This window comes from Ischnura elegans, chromosome 3 (genome assembly GCF_921293095.1).
Source record: "Ischnura elegans chromosome 3, ioIscEleg1.1, whole genome shotgun sequence".
NCBI classification, from domain to species: domain Eukaryota; kingdom Metazoa; phylum Arthropoda; class Insecta; order Odonata; family Coenagrionidae; genus Ischnura; species Ischnura elegans.
Genome location: NC_060248.1, coordinates 51,769,707 through 51,787,677, shown reverse-complemented (window position 1 = coordinate 51,787,677; position 17,971 = coordinate 51,769,707). Strand labels below are relative to the sequence as shown.

Sequence of the window (17,971 nt, the reverse complement as noted above, 5' to 3'; positions counted from 1 at the left end):
AATTTCTTCCTGTGGATGTCTAATATTTCCACCTGTGCGGCTGGCTACCCACAAACACACTTGTTCATGCGGTGCTTTAAGAATCCAAAGTATTCACTCATCACACCAGAAAAACTAATATATGTTACATATGATACATTAATTATCATTCTCATCCATTTAAGGTATTTACATTCTCATCCATTTAAGGTTACATTAAGGTATTTGTGTATCTATAAATAAATGACATGAACAACGAGTCCTCGCCTTCAAACCTCGTATTCTTTATCTAAAATTGTATTTTGTGGTTTCTCATCATTTATGAAACTCATACAAACAAAACAGGCATTAATTGCCTATAATACTCTGCCTGAGATGATAAATACATTTTTTATAAAAATAATTTTTCATAATCTCTATCTATTTAACTAGGGAAGAGGACAGCAAAACCATGCCTCATTATCATAAATTAATGGGATAGATAAATATTTATCTAAGCGTAAACGAAATTGTAAACAGGAATTTACAATGTACGATCGTATGAATTTTAGCACAAACCATAGATTTATGATTTGATTAAGGAATACATGATAACAATATTGTACCAGGTAAGGCAAGAACATTTCCATCGAGCTACTTACTACTCACGCTCACTCGACACTCTAACCAAACCCAGACCCATTAATTGCGTTAAAGATGCACAAGGAGTCGTCATGCTGCATCACCACATAGTTTTTTCGGGAAAGTATAATTACTCAAAACTCTACAATTTACTTCAAAACCTGCAGAGTTACGAATTGCGAAAAAATTTATAACTAATGGAAATATTTCCAAATTAAAAACATACATTTTACCCTTGTAAGTTTCATTCCCTCAACCCTGCATAATAAAATTATCTTTTCACGGTGAACTTAGTTTTCTGATTTTTACTCTCATTTACGCAATAGAAAAAATATTTTGCCGTAAAACCAAAGTAATGAATGGCTCTCACGTAGCGCAAGAGTGATGCTTGATGCGATTTATTTACAATACATTCCGACTTTTATATCATAAACTTTTTCGCATAAAATATATGATCATATACGATCAACATGATTATTTACGTAATGATATCGTTGAAATAACCCAACACCATAAACCTTCCTCAGGACCACCTCTATTTCCTTGCATTCGAATTTTTAATTGTCCAAACTCGTGTTCAAAACAGACTTATTTGTATTAAGGTTTTGCGCAATAGAAAACTGCCATCATACAACGCTGCAGAGTACCCTCCAAGCAAGTCTTATCTACTCGACACTCACATCTCCGGTAAACAAACGAGGCGCAACGGCCGAGAGACACGCGGTCCAGCTCGGCGGAATTTGGCTCTCTCTCAGCGTCCGATGACGAAGTCTAGGCCGAAGGCCACGCAGGCTGCAGCCGCGACTCTTTCGCCAACGCCGGCCGCAAGGACTGTCATCCCGAAGTCAGCGCGCGTCCTTGGAAGAACAAAAGAGCCCCGAGTCGGCTACTAGCTTCAGCATCACCATCGCTCACGCTCCTTTTTTTATTACACCTCGCCTTATTGCACCCTTATTTATCACTTGCATTATGGGTACAAGAAAATTCATTAAACAGCTTCATTTCATACCTTCCTCAATTACAGTTAAAACTCAACTTTGTTTTACAACAAAACTTCAAAAGAGTTCTGATTTTCATGAATTTTTATATGCAATTAAATTGCTATACTGCACTGCCATAATGTTTCCGACGGCGTCACAGCTGGCGACGAACCTACGGTATACCACGAGACGAAAAATGGCTTACTTCCGCGAATGGACCCCATTCTGTTAATACGCGGAGTGAGCGACTCAATTGGCCACCGCTCATGGAGGCAATTCATTTTAATAATTAATAGATTGAATCACGCAGTAAGCATATATTTTCGCCCATTCCGGCGCGTGAAAGCATGACACCTAACGTAATACATTTCGAATCGCATTACTCTTAATATTGTTAACATCTCAATGCAGTGTCCCCCAGTGTGCCCAAGGTCACACGAGACGGTTGTTACTCAGCGTGAATGAAAATCGCGAACCTGCTTTCTGCGCTTCCAATTCGTTGGAAAAATTTTCGGACGACTCGCGGGGCAAATTTCCACGGCTGCATCAATTCCTTCGCCTTTTGGTCGTGAGATGTAAAAGCTAGCAGAAATGAGCTTATTATTTTTTTCAATCTATCTCATACCTCAATACAAATCAAACAATAGTCTCCATGACTGTTGGATAGGAACCATATTTGCTTGGGATTACCATTTCGTATCATTTTTACTCTTTATTAGACCAGTGATATAAAAAACGTAATAGAATCGAAACCCGGAGCAGCAAGAAAATTCAATGTTTCTCTAGAAGTTTCTGTAAATTAATGTAAGCGTAAAGACATGCCTCGGATATCTTTCGATTTTCGGAACAATTTAAAACCGCTAGCAGAAATTTTCTCGGCAACTTAAGGCTCCCGGATACCTAGTCCAAAAACTACGCTGCAGACGTCTGGGCAGATTCGTCTGACGCCTCTGTTATTCTATGCACATAACATTTGAATGCATATTTACGAAGAAGAAAGATCGATATTTAAAAAGATTATCGTCATTTTTCATTTCTCGTTTTTCACGCTGCAATATTGACCACGGAAAAACACGAAATTCGGTAAAATTGGCTGCCTGCTACGGCGTGTATAATGACGGAACCCAAAATTTTTTACAGTCTTTATAAACTATAATCCTTTATCTTCATATTAATCCATACCATTTTAATGTAGTCCTCATAGAAGCGGCACTAAATCAATCTATGCGAACCTTTGCACGCTATTTTTGCGCTCTCCACGGCGGCGACATTCTCCCGTTCACATCGCCGTCAGCCACTGAGCGAGTCTCATCGTGGCAGTGGAAGGGGACAACGCTTGCATGGAGTCTCTTTCCTTCAGTTCGCCGGCAGCTGCCGAGCTGCCGGGTATGGCGGGAGAGAATTCTGTGTCATTGCTCTTTGCCGCGTGAGGGTCGCTCTTGTATGTGAGATGCGTGCTTCGGAGCCGAATTTTGATCTTGTCCAACAACACGCTCAAGGACATGAATTGTTTCACGGTAGGAGCGCAGAACGCCACGTACTATTTAACAGTACATGACCCTATTGCCAAAATACTGTCTTACCATGATGATTTTTCCCTGAATCTTTTGTCCCGATGTAATTACAAAAAAAACGTACCAATACAACCAAGATGCATTTCCCACATTGCATGCGAGGAGATATACTTCGTACATTTGCTATCGGTAATGCCGGTTTATTCTCAGCGAGGAGGATTGCTACAAATGACCCTGGTCAGTTTATATCCGCTTCAGTACTGCATTTTACGCTGATACATCAGTTCATTTCGAGATTAAAAGTTTCCTCTCATCGGTGCAATCTTCCTTGCCATAATTTTATACGAAAAATAAGATCAATTACATTAATTCTGCTAATAATGAAAGATTAGCTTTATATTTATGAGTCTCGGATGTTTATTTTTAAGAAATTCATTAGTTTAAATGCCTAAAATTATGTAACAAATATAATTCTTGATAGCTCGAGTCACGTCATAGATTACGCACCGTGTACCAGCGTGCAGATTTACATCCGTGTGTTCTATCACCGAAATTTTCAATTTTTTGTAATTGAAGTTTTTTATAACGTGCAAGTCAAGAACTCATGGACAACTTGCACTATGCATGATGCATGGAAACATGTTTGCTTAATTCATAGAAAAACTTGCTAATTCTAAATTGGTAATTGTAATAGAAAATGCTAATTCTGCGGTGAATGCATTTGTCAATTGCCAGGAAAATATTTAAGACATCGGTCTCTTACAACCCACGCTTGCACTCTACGGTCCCTAAAATAGAATTTTTCTTGGCTTCTTTTTTGTCTATTTGATCAATTGAGACGGAAACTTAGATGAGTAAGTTATAATGCAAAAGATAATGCAGCATTTTCGAATTCGTAATTCCTACATACAGGGTAATGGTCTAATTTTTCTGTGGAATGAGCGTCGTTTTTTGGAAACTTAAAAATAGATAAAATATTTTAGGACTAGTTTTGTGTCTCTCATTATTTTAAACTTAAACAGAATATCATATCGCACCCTATTTAATTGATTCAGGGATCCATAATTTTTTAAAGAGGTAACAGGATGCACGAGTGAGGAAAGGATTCCGCACTCGCGTCATCGCAATCCACGCAACACCGCATATTTGGATATTTTGCAGCATAAAAATGCGATAATTTGATTCTCATCTTCCCACTGTCCTATTCGTCTCTCGTCAATCCTTAGACCCTTGGTTTTTACTACTAGTTCGCTCGCAGTTTCATCATTATCAACTAAGCCTTATAAACCGAAAAAATAGGCATTAGTTTCAAATAATGTTACATTTTCATGGGTATCGAGTGAAGGACCTCTAGTTAAATTAGAATGAAATCACCTTGGCAAATGCTTATTTCTTTTATCGGAATAATCTTATATTTCCCTTGGATTGGAACTGCCCGAAGATGATTTTAATCTGGGACAGAAGTCATTGGAATATATGGTTGCACTGGACGCTTCCTCCGAGACGATACAAGTTCAAATCACGCAAGTCCTAAAACAGAGTAGCTATTATGGGCTTATCTTGAACTGTTCGTGATATTTGGTGATTTTTCCGGGTATTCTTCCGCGTTTATCCATTTTTAGGACGATATTTCGCCAAGGTTCCAGTTGGTTTCCTCAGGTCCATTGAAGTGTTGATGAAGAACAAAGAAGGCCGCTACTACCCGAGAATAATCAGGGAGGCAATTGAAATCGCCACCACAACAAAGAACATCAACCTTGAAGACGGCTACACTCTCTCCAGCGCGAGGAAACGGGTCTTCAAAGATCGCGACCAATTAAGGCACACCTCCACAAAAAAGGCGGAAAACGGGGTGTATATAACATGAACAACTTTATGCATCTTGTCAGTGACATCAAAACTATCGAAAAACTTGCCCAACATCCTTGCATCTGGGCGGAGACCTCAATGGCAAAAATACCGACTGGGGCTGCCGTACCACCAACCTGCACGGTGAGCTCCTGAAGAAAATAGCTGCTTCCCACACAATTCAAATTTCCGCTCCTGATTCACCGACTCACTTCCCCCCTTTCCCACACCTTCCGGACATCCTAGACTTAGTCCTAACCGCAAACCTTCCCACCACCATCGCGCCGAGCACCATTGATAATGCTGCCTCGGACCACTGTCCAATAACATTTACCATACCACTCTCCCACGAAATCCTGCCTCCTCCTAACCCCCGAATAAACTGGAAGCAATTTACAGAACTTATTTTATGTAAATAAAAAAATCTAGCACATTCTCCCTAAGGTGAACGAAACGAAACGTAACATTCAAAAGACTTGTGAAAAGATGAAGGTGAGGAAATACAATGTTAAAACTTTAATGGGAATATGAGGAGAGATTACTAACTTCTGGAGATTCGAATGGCAAAGAAAACTTGGATAACGAAGGAAACTAAAAAAGATATGGCGGTAATAAGGAAGTGGAAGACTGTAGACACAGTACAGGGAGAATTCTAAGTAAAATTAATCATCTATTACGGTGAGAAACCAAGAAGTAAGACAGAATTGGTGGAAAACAAGGAGAGACATTGAGAGGAAATGGAAAAGATTCAGAAGTAACGAGAGGTAGACGCGTTGTACATCAAGGTTAAGTTGCTATCTGGCGGCAAAAGAGGACAAGCCATGTCAAAAATTAATGCTAAAAATGGAAGGATGCTAATTGAGCAAATCGAGGTTCAGAGTAGATGGATGGGGAGAGAGGAGGATCTGCATGACAGCGGAAACAGGCAGGAAAGGTTTAACATGTAGAAGGGGCAGTGGTGTAGCATAATCTTGGGCCGAGGAAGAGGCCGCTTCTAAGACAGAAATCGAGGGAGCTCTCCCTGATATGAAACCTAGGAAAGCGGTGGGGGTGGATAATATCCCATGTAAGCTGCAGAATAATCTACGTTAGAATGGTATGAGAAGGTTATTCGAACTAGTACGCAAGATGTATGAGGAAGGGTCTTGGCGGGAGGATTTTGCGACATTGGGCAATAAGGCTAAAGTGGTACTGAGGATATTAAAAAGAAGAATAGAGAAAAGGACTATCGATTGCTTGGGCGAAGATCAGATTGGATTCAGAAAAGGTAAGTGAAAAGGCAATTGCGGTAATGAGGTCGCTGGTGAAGAGGAACCTAGACTATAATCAGGTTGTGTTTGCCTTCTTCGTGGATTTTGATAAAGTATTTCATAGAGTGGACTGGACAAAATTACGGATATTTTCAAGAAAATAGGCGTCAATTGGAGGGATCGTCGACTCATTTGTAATCTTCATATGGCCCAGCTGCGCAAGTGAAGGTAGCGGACAGAGAAACTGGGAGGGCAAGCTTTGGCCAAGTAGTAAGGCAAGACTGTTCACTATCTCCATTGCATTCTAGAGTATATGCTGAGGTGATGGTAAGAAAAGCGTGGGATGAGTTGGGAACTGGAGTAGAAGTGGGAGAAAAGATGTAAAATCAGTAAGGTTCACGGACGATCAGGCGTTGATTAGCCAGTCAGCGAGAGGGCTGAAGGCTATAGTGGATGCATTGGACAAGAGATGCGATGAATATGGCATGAGGATTACTCACAAGAAGACTAAAAGTCATAATTAAGTTAACCAAATTTCTAGGAAATTTAAATTTATCCACGCGACGTTTTACTCCCTTCGCAATAACTGTTACCCACAATTTATTAAAACTATTCATAATTTGTTAGTGCAATCATAATTAAACCACTTGATAACCTGCTGGGGAGGGGTATTAAAATCTGAGCAATCGGATGTTCTCCAAAAAGCAATAGAATGATTGCTATAAAATATAATTTGAACCGTCTTTCCCTATATTTATAGATTTACAGTTCTCCATTTACGTCATCATTACCTTTTCAAAGTATTCAAAATTTTCCACCCCATAAGTGGATATAAACCTAAAGAACCTGAAACCAATTTATTAAACTTCAGATCTACAAATTTTATATTTTGCCGACGCCAAATTTTACCGTTCAAACGCTCATTTATCTACGTAAGACAAAATTATTTTCTTGATGGTCAGAAAGTATAAGAGGATCAAATAATTTGACATATTTTTTTTGAAAATATTAAATAAATGGTAACTTAATGTAAAAGTCCAAATAAAATAATTTGCTAATAGTGCGTTTAATGCTCAAACTATTTTTTTGCACTACAGGTTGAGATTTAATAAAAAAATTATATTTGTTTAAGCATTTATTTTGTTTCGTATCTGGTCTCAGATTACTAATTTTTTCAATTCGTATTGTCATTTGTGTTGAGGTATCCTACAGGCAAGGCCTAAATGGGATTCCTGCTTTATCCTTATTTATTTGAAATGTTGAATGTACTTTTAATGATGATTCCACGGATAAATAGAAATAAATTGGTTAATTTATTATTTATACGGTTCGTAAAGATTCACGAACTACGCTAGAGACAAAAGATAAAAGTAGGTGGACAAGAACGGAGAAAGTGAAGCGTACGGAGAAGAGGAAGAACGACGAAGTGTAGGACACAGTAAAGTAGGAGAAAAAACTGTGTTACAGGAAAGAATGTCGGGTAAACGAGAGATAGGAAGGAAATAAGAGATTTGATGGAAAGGAATTTCATAGTGAATTGAAGAGGAAATCCATGAAAGGAGGAAGTACAGCCAGAATGTTTCGTAAATAGTCATTACAAACCTACCTTGATCGGTAGGTTACTTTAGTAATAATTAGTGATGGGTCGGTTCGATTCCTCGATTCTTCGATTCTCGGTCAAGAATCGGAATCGAAAATGAGTACTTGCCAATGTGAAAAATCGATTCCGATTCAACGATACTCTGAACGAATATTCTGAAAATGTCAAGGAATAATAAAATTGTACCTTTCAATTCTTACTTGCCGAATTATATCGCTACTACAGGAGATTGCTTTAATTAGTAACCAAATCAATTTTTTTATATTTGAATACTTCCGGATTTTTGGAGACGAAATCTCACTAATCTCTGTGCTCTACACTTCCGTAAATAATATCCATTTCCCAATCTCGAAGACCGCCGTGACGCCTTGAGATACATCTACTTCCATGCGGCGGAGAGACTAAGCGCGGTGACACTCGGCTACCTAGGTGTTCAACAGTCACAAACCCAAGTCCCAAGTTGGCGAGAGGGTTCCCAAAATTTCAGTCATCTAAACCCCATCCCCTCCACACCGCCTCCCCTCCCTTCCCTAAACACTGCCCCCTATGTACCCTCCCTCTACTCCAAGGCCGCTCGCTAGTCGGCTAGGCTCGTTAGCCACGAGGCCGAGTTTTTGAGGAGTGGGGGGAAGAGTCCACATCTCAGAAGTGCCTGATGTACCCGGCAGCCTTAAGTACAGATCTTGATTCTTCAGTGCCATATACGTCGCGCCGGTCACCTACTTTTGCTATGGAGATTAATTTAAAAGAAGGGACTGGCATTTGATTGATTGTGGAGCCAGCATCCAAAATTAGCATTCCATGAAGAGAAAGTGGGTTGACATTCCTGGTTTGATGATAAAGATCATAAACTGGGACTTTAATGCAGACAGTTTTAATTTCTTCCGGTTTAAATCGTGATCAAATGGTCACTAATCGCAATCGAAGATCTTCAAAAAGACGGAGAGAATTTAAGACAGTAAAAACATCTCCAATGCTCTGCACACATTCTGCGGATATAATACTAATTAAGATAATACGTCATTATAACATTTCGAGGTGGTAAGATATCGTCGGAAGTTTTGCGAGAACTACCGAGTATTTTCAAGTAACCACCTATACTCGTCATGAGTAGATCTCATTAAGTATGACTCGGCAGAGTTAGCTCTTTAAAATATTTCCAAAGTTAACTTGAATTATCCGTTTAAATCAAAAACCTATAATAAATTTCACACAATTATTAATTTATTATTTTCAAATTTGATATTGAAAATAATATCTTCTTTATATTTTATCGCAAAAACCTATTCTTATTCTACATATTATTTTATAGCAATTATAGCATCATTTATTTCACATAATTAAAATGCACAATACACTCTACAATAGTACCGACGTGGATGTGACAGCATCTAGCAAATTAGGATATGTAATGAAGGTAAATAACAACGTGCAAAGATGCACAAAGGTTAAGAAAACACTTAGCTGTTTCACAAAATAAAATATATTGCGACCGGTTTCGATACAGCGTATCATCATCTGGCAATTACAAGTATCAGTACACAGAATTTATACCCTTGAAGGCGTTAGAGGGGTGGTAGAGTGGAGGTGGAGAAAGGGGGGAACTTCGGAGTATCCATTATTGGATGCAATTAGTTTGATTGTGTTTAGCTCCTTCATCCTGTTGTAATTCGACAATGGAATCAATCATAATCTGTGAAGCATACAATGTATTGCTGATACTTGTAATTGCCAGATGATGATACGCTGTATGGAAACCGGTCGCAATATATTTTATTTTGTGAAACAGCTAAGTGTTTTCTTAACCTTTGTGCATCATGAAGGAGTTTCACCATGTTACGCCAACCACCATCGCATTTTACGTGCAAAGAATTTAGGACATTAAAGTAACTAGCGAAAGCTAAGTTTATCAGGAGTTTGAAAGTAGCTAATAATTTTTTATTTAACCAAACAGCTAAAGATACAACGAAAATTCAGCTCAATTCGTTAATTACTACTGCTGAACAATAAAAGGTTTTCCTAACCAATCATGCATCAGGATTTGAGATAGTTCTGTGCAGGAGGCTAAAATTCGATATCAATCTACAGGTGCGAGGATTGCCAAAAAAGGTACTATATAGGTGTAACAACATCACACGTAATAATAAGAAGAATCTCTAGAAAATATGGGGAAGAAAAATGTGAATGAACTAATTAAGGGTATTAAATGAGGAAAGTTGAAGGTGGTGGGGATGAAAACCTCCGGCGGCAAAGGAGGTGAAATTATGTGAACGTATCAATTGTACGATGGCCGTGTTTATTCTACAACGTCAACAGTAACGACATCCATTTACTTTACCACGAGACAAATTTTCCCTTAAAAGAGTAATCGAACCAAGGATTCGAAATTTGGAGGTGAACAAAGCCATAAAACCACATCATCGTGCTGTCGAGAAACCAAAGGTCTGTGGTTCGATTTCCGTTTCAGCCGAGTTTTTCCTCCGGGTAACTGACGTGGGGCATACAAGGCCAAGACTATACTCATACCTGCATGCCCGAATTAAACGGCACTATTTCAAACTCTACTAGTTTCAGGAATCGGTCCAACTCCAGACACCTAACATCTCTAGAATGAGAAAGTCTCGGTGAAGCATTCAATTAGGAGAAAACTCATTCCGCGAATTCGGGGAACTAGTGGGCAACGCTCCAGTCAGGTGAAAGTAAAGCGAGCATAGCATATCAGAACGAAAGAGGCGTAAAGAAAAAGTGAATCAACCAAAAATTCTTTCACTTTTCGATTCTTCGTAAGCCGTAAGGGTGTAAATTTGCACTTGTACCTGAGGAAAAGGAGCCTGTGGATTGGTTATGCCATGATAAACAGCAATTAATCGCGAAACATCAAGGAGGAATAAAATTAAGGTGTAATCGATGGACTGAGGAAGACCAACATATTAGTTCTTGGGGCAGGTCAAGAAAAATACGGGGAAGAACCACAAGAAACCATCAAGAACGGGAGAGGGAGATATGGAGGGCTATGGTATACCGATGAAAGAATTGAAACATCAACTACGTATGCGTTAATACCTATATGTACCTGATTCGATTTCTTGCAGGTATGATAAGAGCGATTTATTATTTAAAAATCCGAAATGATCAACACGAGAAAAAAGCTGTATAAGCCTTATATTAAGTAACTTCCACGATATTAGATCTCACGGCAAACACCGCATGTATAATTGAACTGTAAGTAGTCTAAAAATCGCCATTTCCAGATAAATTGCTTGGCAACGGTAATACGATATATCACTGTAAACGTTGCTTTACTGAAATAAATTACTTCCGCGCGAAGGCTGTCATTTCATTATTCTCCTAATTAAGAAAAGAAAAACTGTGCTGTAAATTCAGATTAATTAATAATCATTATAGAAAATTAAACATTGTGAGATTTGTAAATTTATTATAATTAAATAGTACGAATACTTTTTCGAAGGACTTTTCACGCGGTATCTGCTCTTTTTCGTGTCCTTGTAATGAGGAATTCGCATCAACCACACACATTATAAGGGACAAGACAGAAAAGAATTAAATCCCAAGAATTTCATAGAAGAATAAGTACGTTAAATGACTGCGCATTTATCTTTTCGCACAGTACTCGATGATGGCGCGCCAATTTATGGACAGTTTCAGTACTGCCCGACAGGGATAACATTACTCTGAGATACAATGAAAATCGTTTGGTTAATACAATGAACAAAATTCACTAACTCTTGGTTAACTATGTGGTATTCCATTATTTCCTGGATATAAACAGTTACTTATACCATTTATTTTAATAAAATAAGTGGTATAAGTAACTGTTTATATCCAGGAAATAATACAATGAAAATTATTTTATCGCTTGACGAATGATCTATTTTATTTTTCACGCCCATCTGTACTTTTTATTTGATCACCAACATTAGATTAGATCCTCTATTTGCCGGCGAAAATCTTCATTGTAGCGCAAAGATTTTCTTAGTTCGAGGGTTAAATTCTGCCTGCAGTGATCACACGGTTTTTCAATACGTTAGTGGGCAATTTGGACAGCTAATATCACTAATTGCGATTCAAGGCAAATGTATGGGTTGAAAATTAGATTTGGAATAGTAACGTTACGCAAGTCCAATACTTCCAAAATAAACACGGGGCCTGACGATAAGAAATTAATCCCAGAAGTCTCCATTTAAACCACAACAATTATACCGAATATCAAGAACATTAAATGCATTTTGAATCTGGAATTAACCCACATAACAGCTTTACAATAAGATGATATAATAGAGAACCTGAAGTAGCTATCAGTAGGACTGGTTAAATATTGTTTTCTAATTAAATTGAAACGCGGAATAAACCCCAGTAAAAGAAGTGCTCGAAAGTACATCCGGGGACGCCAACGAATTATCTAGCACCCCAATTAATTCAATACAAATCTACTTTAGCTTTACCGCTTCTTTCAGAGTCATATACAATGTAACGAGAATATACTTAGTTGAAAATTCCTGGCACCATGACAGACGCCAACTTCTTTTCTCTATTTGCTTGGAAAATTACAGAGTGAGACTGAAAATTATTTTCTATTTCACGATTTCATATACATAAATTACCCGTACTGTAGCTAGCTATGGTGCTATAGCGATTCGAGCCGAATGGGAACTAATATAATAATTATGTACAGTGTATACTTTTTGTAATTTTTTTACATAAAAAAGAGTGGTAGACAGTGATGAATGGATTGATATCGTGGAATTTTAGCATAAAAATAAAATAAAAATCAATGGCAAATTTTCACAAATAGATTTATCTCAAGATACTAATTGTTTCAAGCCGGTTGTCCCTAGGTGGAATTTTTCCAGAAAATTTTATTTGATCGTGTATAGTAAACACAATGTAAATATATTGATAGAGTAAGGAAATCTCTTGGGAGCATAAACGACTGTCGTGAGCTATGGCCAAAAAAGCATGCGTTGGAATTGAACGTACTTGGCAAACATAGTAACACACAATATTATTCGGAAACTGAAAGGAGGGAAAATTTTTCGGGGTGGGGAGGTACTTCGGGGGTAAGAGGACAAATCAATTACACTTCATCGGTCTGATTCATTGAGGTATTTCTTATTTAAAACAATGCTTAAACGTTTAAAATTCCAAGTTATTTGGTCTTTTGCCATCAGCTATCTACACATCAGATATGAAAATGTTATCATAAAGTATTCGATGAGGTAATAATTTCACATCTAAAAAAGGTAAACTATGAAAGAGTCTCTATTGAATACCCTGAATTTTTCGAAGAGATAGCGTAAGTTTTCAACAATTAATACGCAAGGGAACAAAACCGATAACGAAAGGGAGATACGCACTCTTCCTTTCTCCTCAGATTCTCGATACGGTCCATAGACTCGCGCGATTTGAATTTTTTTAGCTCTTAAAGTCAGACTGAACCGTGTAAACCCTCTGCTGGATACTCATGGTCACCGTTACGTTTCATTCAGCTGGCCACTCACCCCCTTTGCGAAGGGGATCTTCTATCCCAATATCCTGGGGTCGGCTCCGCGTCCACCCACGGAGGGAGCTTCAACGGCTTCTCCTCGCGGCTGTGCACGCGACGGCTGGTCAGCACGGGGCGAAGATATCTGTCGGCGGGCAGGGCGGGAGGTTCCCGCGTGCGACGACCGAGTCGACGGGGTGCGTAGGTCCCACCGGAAAACACACGAGCCTTGGATGGGCGGCGAGCGTCTACGCGGGGCCCGAGGACTACGCGGGCAGGCTTGTTGCCTCGGCGAGGGGGAGGGCAGGGTATGAGGAGAGGGAGTCGGGAGGGGAAGTCACCACATCTTTTGCTGCAAGGGCGGGCTTCTCAGTCGGGATGGAAGGACGGACGGGGAGGGATACGAGGATTCGGGAAGGAGTGAGCAGGGCATTGGCGGGACAAAGAGAAGAATAGGGAAAGGGGGGAGTGTATACCTACGATTCCACTCACCACACCTCCCTCACGAACCGAGCCAACTCTACTTCGATTGATCGACACCATCAACGACGCTATTCGTCACAAACGAGGGAATGGTTAATTATATCGAATCGAATGTACATCGAATTAATTCCTCGAGACAAAATCAAATAAGCGAATGACATATCAACCACTTCCTCGATAAAAAATAAATAAATGATTAAATAATACTAATTAAATAATGATGGTACATCAAGGAAATGGATAAATAATATTAATTCCTCGAAAAAATTAAAAAAACGAATGATTAATCATCCCTTTCCTCGATAAAAAAGTAAAAAACGAATGATTAATTAAGAGCTAAATATCGATGGTACATCGAGGAAATGGATTGAGTACTATCAAACTTTTGTCAATATTAAATAGATTTTTGGATGTCGATCAATAAATAAAAGCCTGGTTTACTAGACGCGTATACCCAGCATAATTGAAGTTATTGAAGCGAATTATTTGGAATAATTAGTTGTAATTGGTTGGAGAGAGCATTGGCGATAAAAAGAGGGGTTAAATATGTGTACCATTCCACTTGCTTTAATCCCCCACGAAGCAATATCTCTCGCCTTGTGGTGAGGCTGTTCGATTGATCGAGACTTCATTACAAATTCTAACATCATAGTTGAATAGTATGACTACGTAAGTATTTTTTCTTCTTTTTTTAAGGTGCAAAATGACCTCAGCCGTTGACGCTCCCAAAAATAAAATTCTACCTCGATTGAACGACACCGTTATCGATGGCTTCCACCATGAACATGGTGGAGACTTTTGATGGTCGATCGGTAATAATCGATGGCCACTCGTTCATGGATGGTTGATGAATAGTTGTAAGTAAATCGATCGTCGACGGTAGACCTATTCACATTTATTGCCCTCAGAAAAAAATTCCCTGGACCGGAAATAGAACCAAGGATCTTTGGGTTTCCGGACCCACTGCGCAGTCTACAATGCTACCCAGGTTCCTAATTTCCCATGGCAATCGTACCGAGGCTCATGGTAATAGATGTTAGGGCCTTGCAGTCCACCCAAGATGGTAACGCGAAGAAGAAAGGACTTCCATGGGGCCTCAAATTTTAGCTAAAAGCAGCATATGAGCACAATGTGTAATATTTCAATCCTGTCACGTGCACAGCGGTGAAATTCACATAAAATATCATGAAAAAAATTCCCGTGGACCGAGAGTCGAACCACGGACCTTTACGGACACGAAACTTTACGGGCAGTCGTGAACCAAGTCTGGCCAATGCTCCCTTCCATTCTATAACACTTGTTGAATGACTTCATCCTAAGGAAATCCACTTGCCTCAAACTTCCTACCCACTTCGTCTATCCAAGGTCTCCTCGACCTCTTCATCTCGGACCTTTACCTTACTCCATTACACTTAGTATAGCTGTTGATATTTTTGAATTGTCCATTCCTTTTACGCATCCAAACCATTTAACCGTATTACATAATTTTGTTTTCTATAATTCTTTTTACAATAAATTCCTCCCTTGTGTTGGTATTTTTCACTCTTTCGACAAGGAATTTCTCCATATTTGTTCGCGAAACGAAAATTATCTAAGTGAAAAAATAAGAGGCCAAAATTTCCACATTGAACTGAAAAAGCTCATGATTTTTAATACCATGTGTTTTCCGGTAAAATTAAAGCGATACGTCTTAATTTTACCCATTTAAAGTGAAGTGGAACAACTCTATAAGCAAACTGCTACATAAGAAAAATTAAACAATCCAAAACAAAAAATAATATTGAACCTACGAAAAAAATTAAAAACTACCACAATAGCTTGGAAAGTAGTGATAAGCATGTGAACTATGGGGATTATTCAGTCCCGAGGCTTCACGTCAACAGCAGAATGAGCGTGTGAAGAGCTGCAGATTGGCTATATAGACCACTTTAAAGAGTTATTCGGAGTATGACTGAGATAAGGATCCCACGAAAACTGATACGAACTTAATGGTGTGACGGCGAAATCAAAAGTACATGCGCTAAGCCGGCGCAGACAAACAGTAACAGCTCACAAAATCCTTATGGCTGAGCAATTATAACAGCAGGGAGTCAAAGAAAAGTGTTGATCATGCACAAGAAGTATACCCATTCTCCAAGACAGCATAGTATTAATTGTCGTTAGTCTGAAATGTTTCCTACACACTAAAACTTATCCTTCGATGGGAAAAATGCGTAAACCCTGGTTTAAGTGTGAACTGGAGGAAAAAATATAATTAGCAATCGAAGATCATAGTTCAACGTCGAGAATCTAAGAACATTGTAGATCATCAACAGTAGATTAAGGTTGTTGACCAGAAAATCGATGGCTACCTTTGATACCGACAAACAATGCTCATCGATGATCAGCAGCACTACTCACACCTCAGTACTTGCTATCAAAAATGACCCTCGGATGACCAACCTTCTTCATGGGGTACAAGGGAGAAATTATAAGGGCAATTTAATAAAATGCAGCGCTTTAGGAAAAAAATGTGAAGCTATTTTTATAGAACCTTATGGTTTTTTGCATTATTCAAGTGGAACTAGATGATAATAATAATAATAATAAAAATAAAATTTTTACTATTTTTAACGCAAAAATACATCAATTTGACGTACGTATGACGGTATGAAAATATTATTATTACGGTGCCATAAAATTACTTCAAAGAAGTTGGAGCCGATGTGCTGAACTGTAATATGCGGTCGTTGAATTTCGCCGGACAAAACATGCGTATTGCATACTTTGTCCAGCAAAATGTCATTCGCATTCATTGGAACATTCGTATTGCATCGGAAACAACCATCAGAGACTAATGCGTGCCATTACTGAGCGGAATACGAAGTAAAAAAATGAAAGGGGCCACAAAAATACTTACAGGGATTCAAGCGAAACCGCGAAAAATAAAAAAATACATCGTAGCTGCACCTCCTAATCCCTCCCAGCTGTCTCCTTCACGAGAGGCATTTCTTGCACGACAAAGGGGTAGGTTGAGTTCTAAGAGGTAAGAGGATATTATAAACGGACGGTGATGGGTTTCTCATCCGATGAAGGAAGCCGTACAACATACGATGCTGGATATTTAATCTGGAGAAAAAAACTTAAGGAAAGACTTCTTCACGCAAGCTATGAATTTTAAAGCACACTAAAAACCCAAATGAGCATGATGGGGGATGTGAATGTAATTCGTGTTATGAATTCGCTTTCAATCGCATAAATTCAATTAAAGTGCAATGGAAATCAAAAAGTGAACTTGAACAAACTGAAGAGTATACAAATTGAAGAGTCAAAGATATTTAAACTAGAAGTGAATAAATTTCATTCATAAACTACGTATAACCAGTACATATGAATATAATATGATTAAATACATGCCATGAGTTCTATTTAGGCAAATTGATGAATTATGAACTAAATGAGAAACATAAATACATTTCTGGAGGAAATTATGAAATGATACAAAACGATTCAAAAAGATACGCTTGAGCTGATAGACGGTACTATAGAAAGCATAGTTTCCTTTCCCTCTGAGGCGTTCAACAAAGTTAAGCCATGAACGCTGAGTGTAATTAATTTACCATCTATATCCTAGCTTCTCAAGCAGATAGTATAATTAGGAGGCAAAAATTCGAGAAAAGAAGCGCTAACTTCCTTAGATTTCTATGCAGAATGGAGGGAAATATTACATTCTGGTCTAAATTCAGTAGTTTATAGAAATTAAATAGTGATTATTATGGGAGAGATATATCAACAGGGAAAACCCGCAGGAAATATTTCCTTCAAATAAAAAAAAGTTCGATGGGATGTGTCCTCGGAATAAGTACAGTAATGAACAAATGACAAGAGAGTTATGAAATCAACGGCGGAAAAGCATTGAACCATCTTCTCTGAAACTTCCTAGGAAACCTCAATCGGAACAATGAAAAAGCTGCCCATTCTAAACTACAAATAAAAACAAGAAGATGTCATCAGCCGCAGAAAAATATTAATTCTAATAATTTGTGCACGAGAATATTCTCATTAAAGACATTCAGAAATAAAACAAAAAACGCACCAATATAAATGAAAATGCAACCTAAAGGAAAAAACGTATATCGGTAGGACGAGGATGGGAAGGCAACTCTCATCGCTATGATCACTCCAATGCCTGAATCATTCATCCAACACGATAG

The 17,971-nt window shown here is 38.5% G+C and overlaps 1 protein-coding gene across 2 annotated transcripts in view; it reads right to left on the bottom strand.

Moving 5' to 3' along the window:
- Positions 1 to 17,971, bottom strand: part of LOC124155785 (large neutral amino acids transporter small subunit 1) — an 86,020-nt gene that overhangs the window by 59,234 nt on the left and 8,815 nt on the right. The window contains exon 1 of one of the 2 annotated variants that reach the window (XM_046529877.1): positions 13,312 to 13,830. The exons of the other annotated variant lie outside the window; for it this stretch is intronic. The gene's annotated coding sequence lies outside the window, so the exon portion shown is untranslated. Of the gene's footprint in view, positions 1 to 13,311; positions 13,831 to 17,971 lie in introns of those variants that run through there. 2 annotated transcript variants of the gene reach the window in all.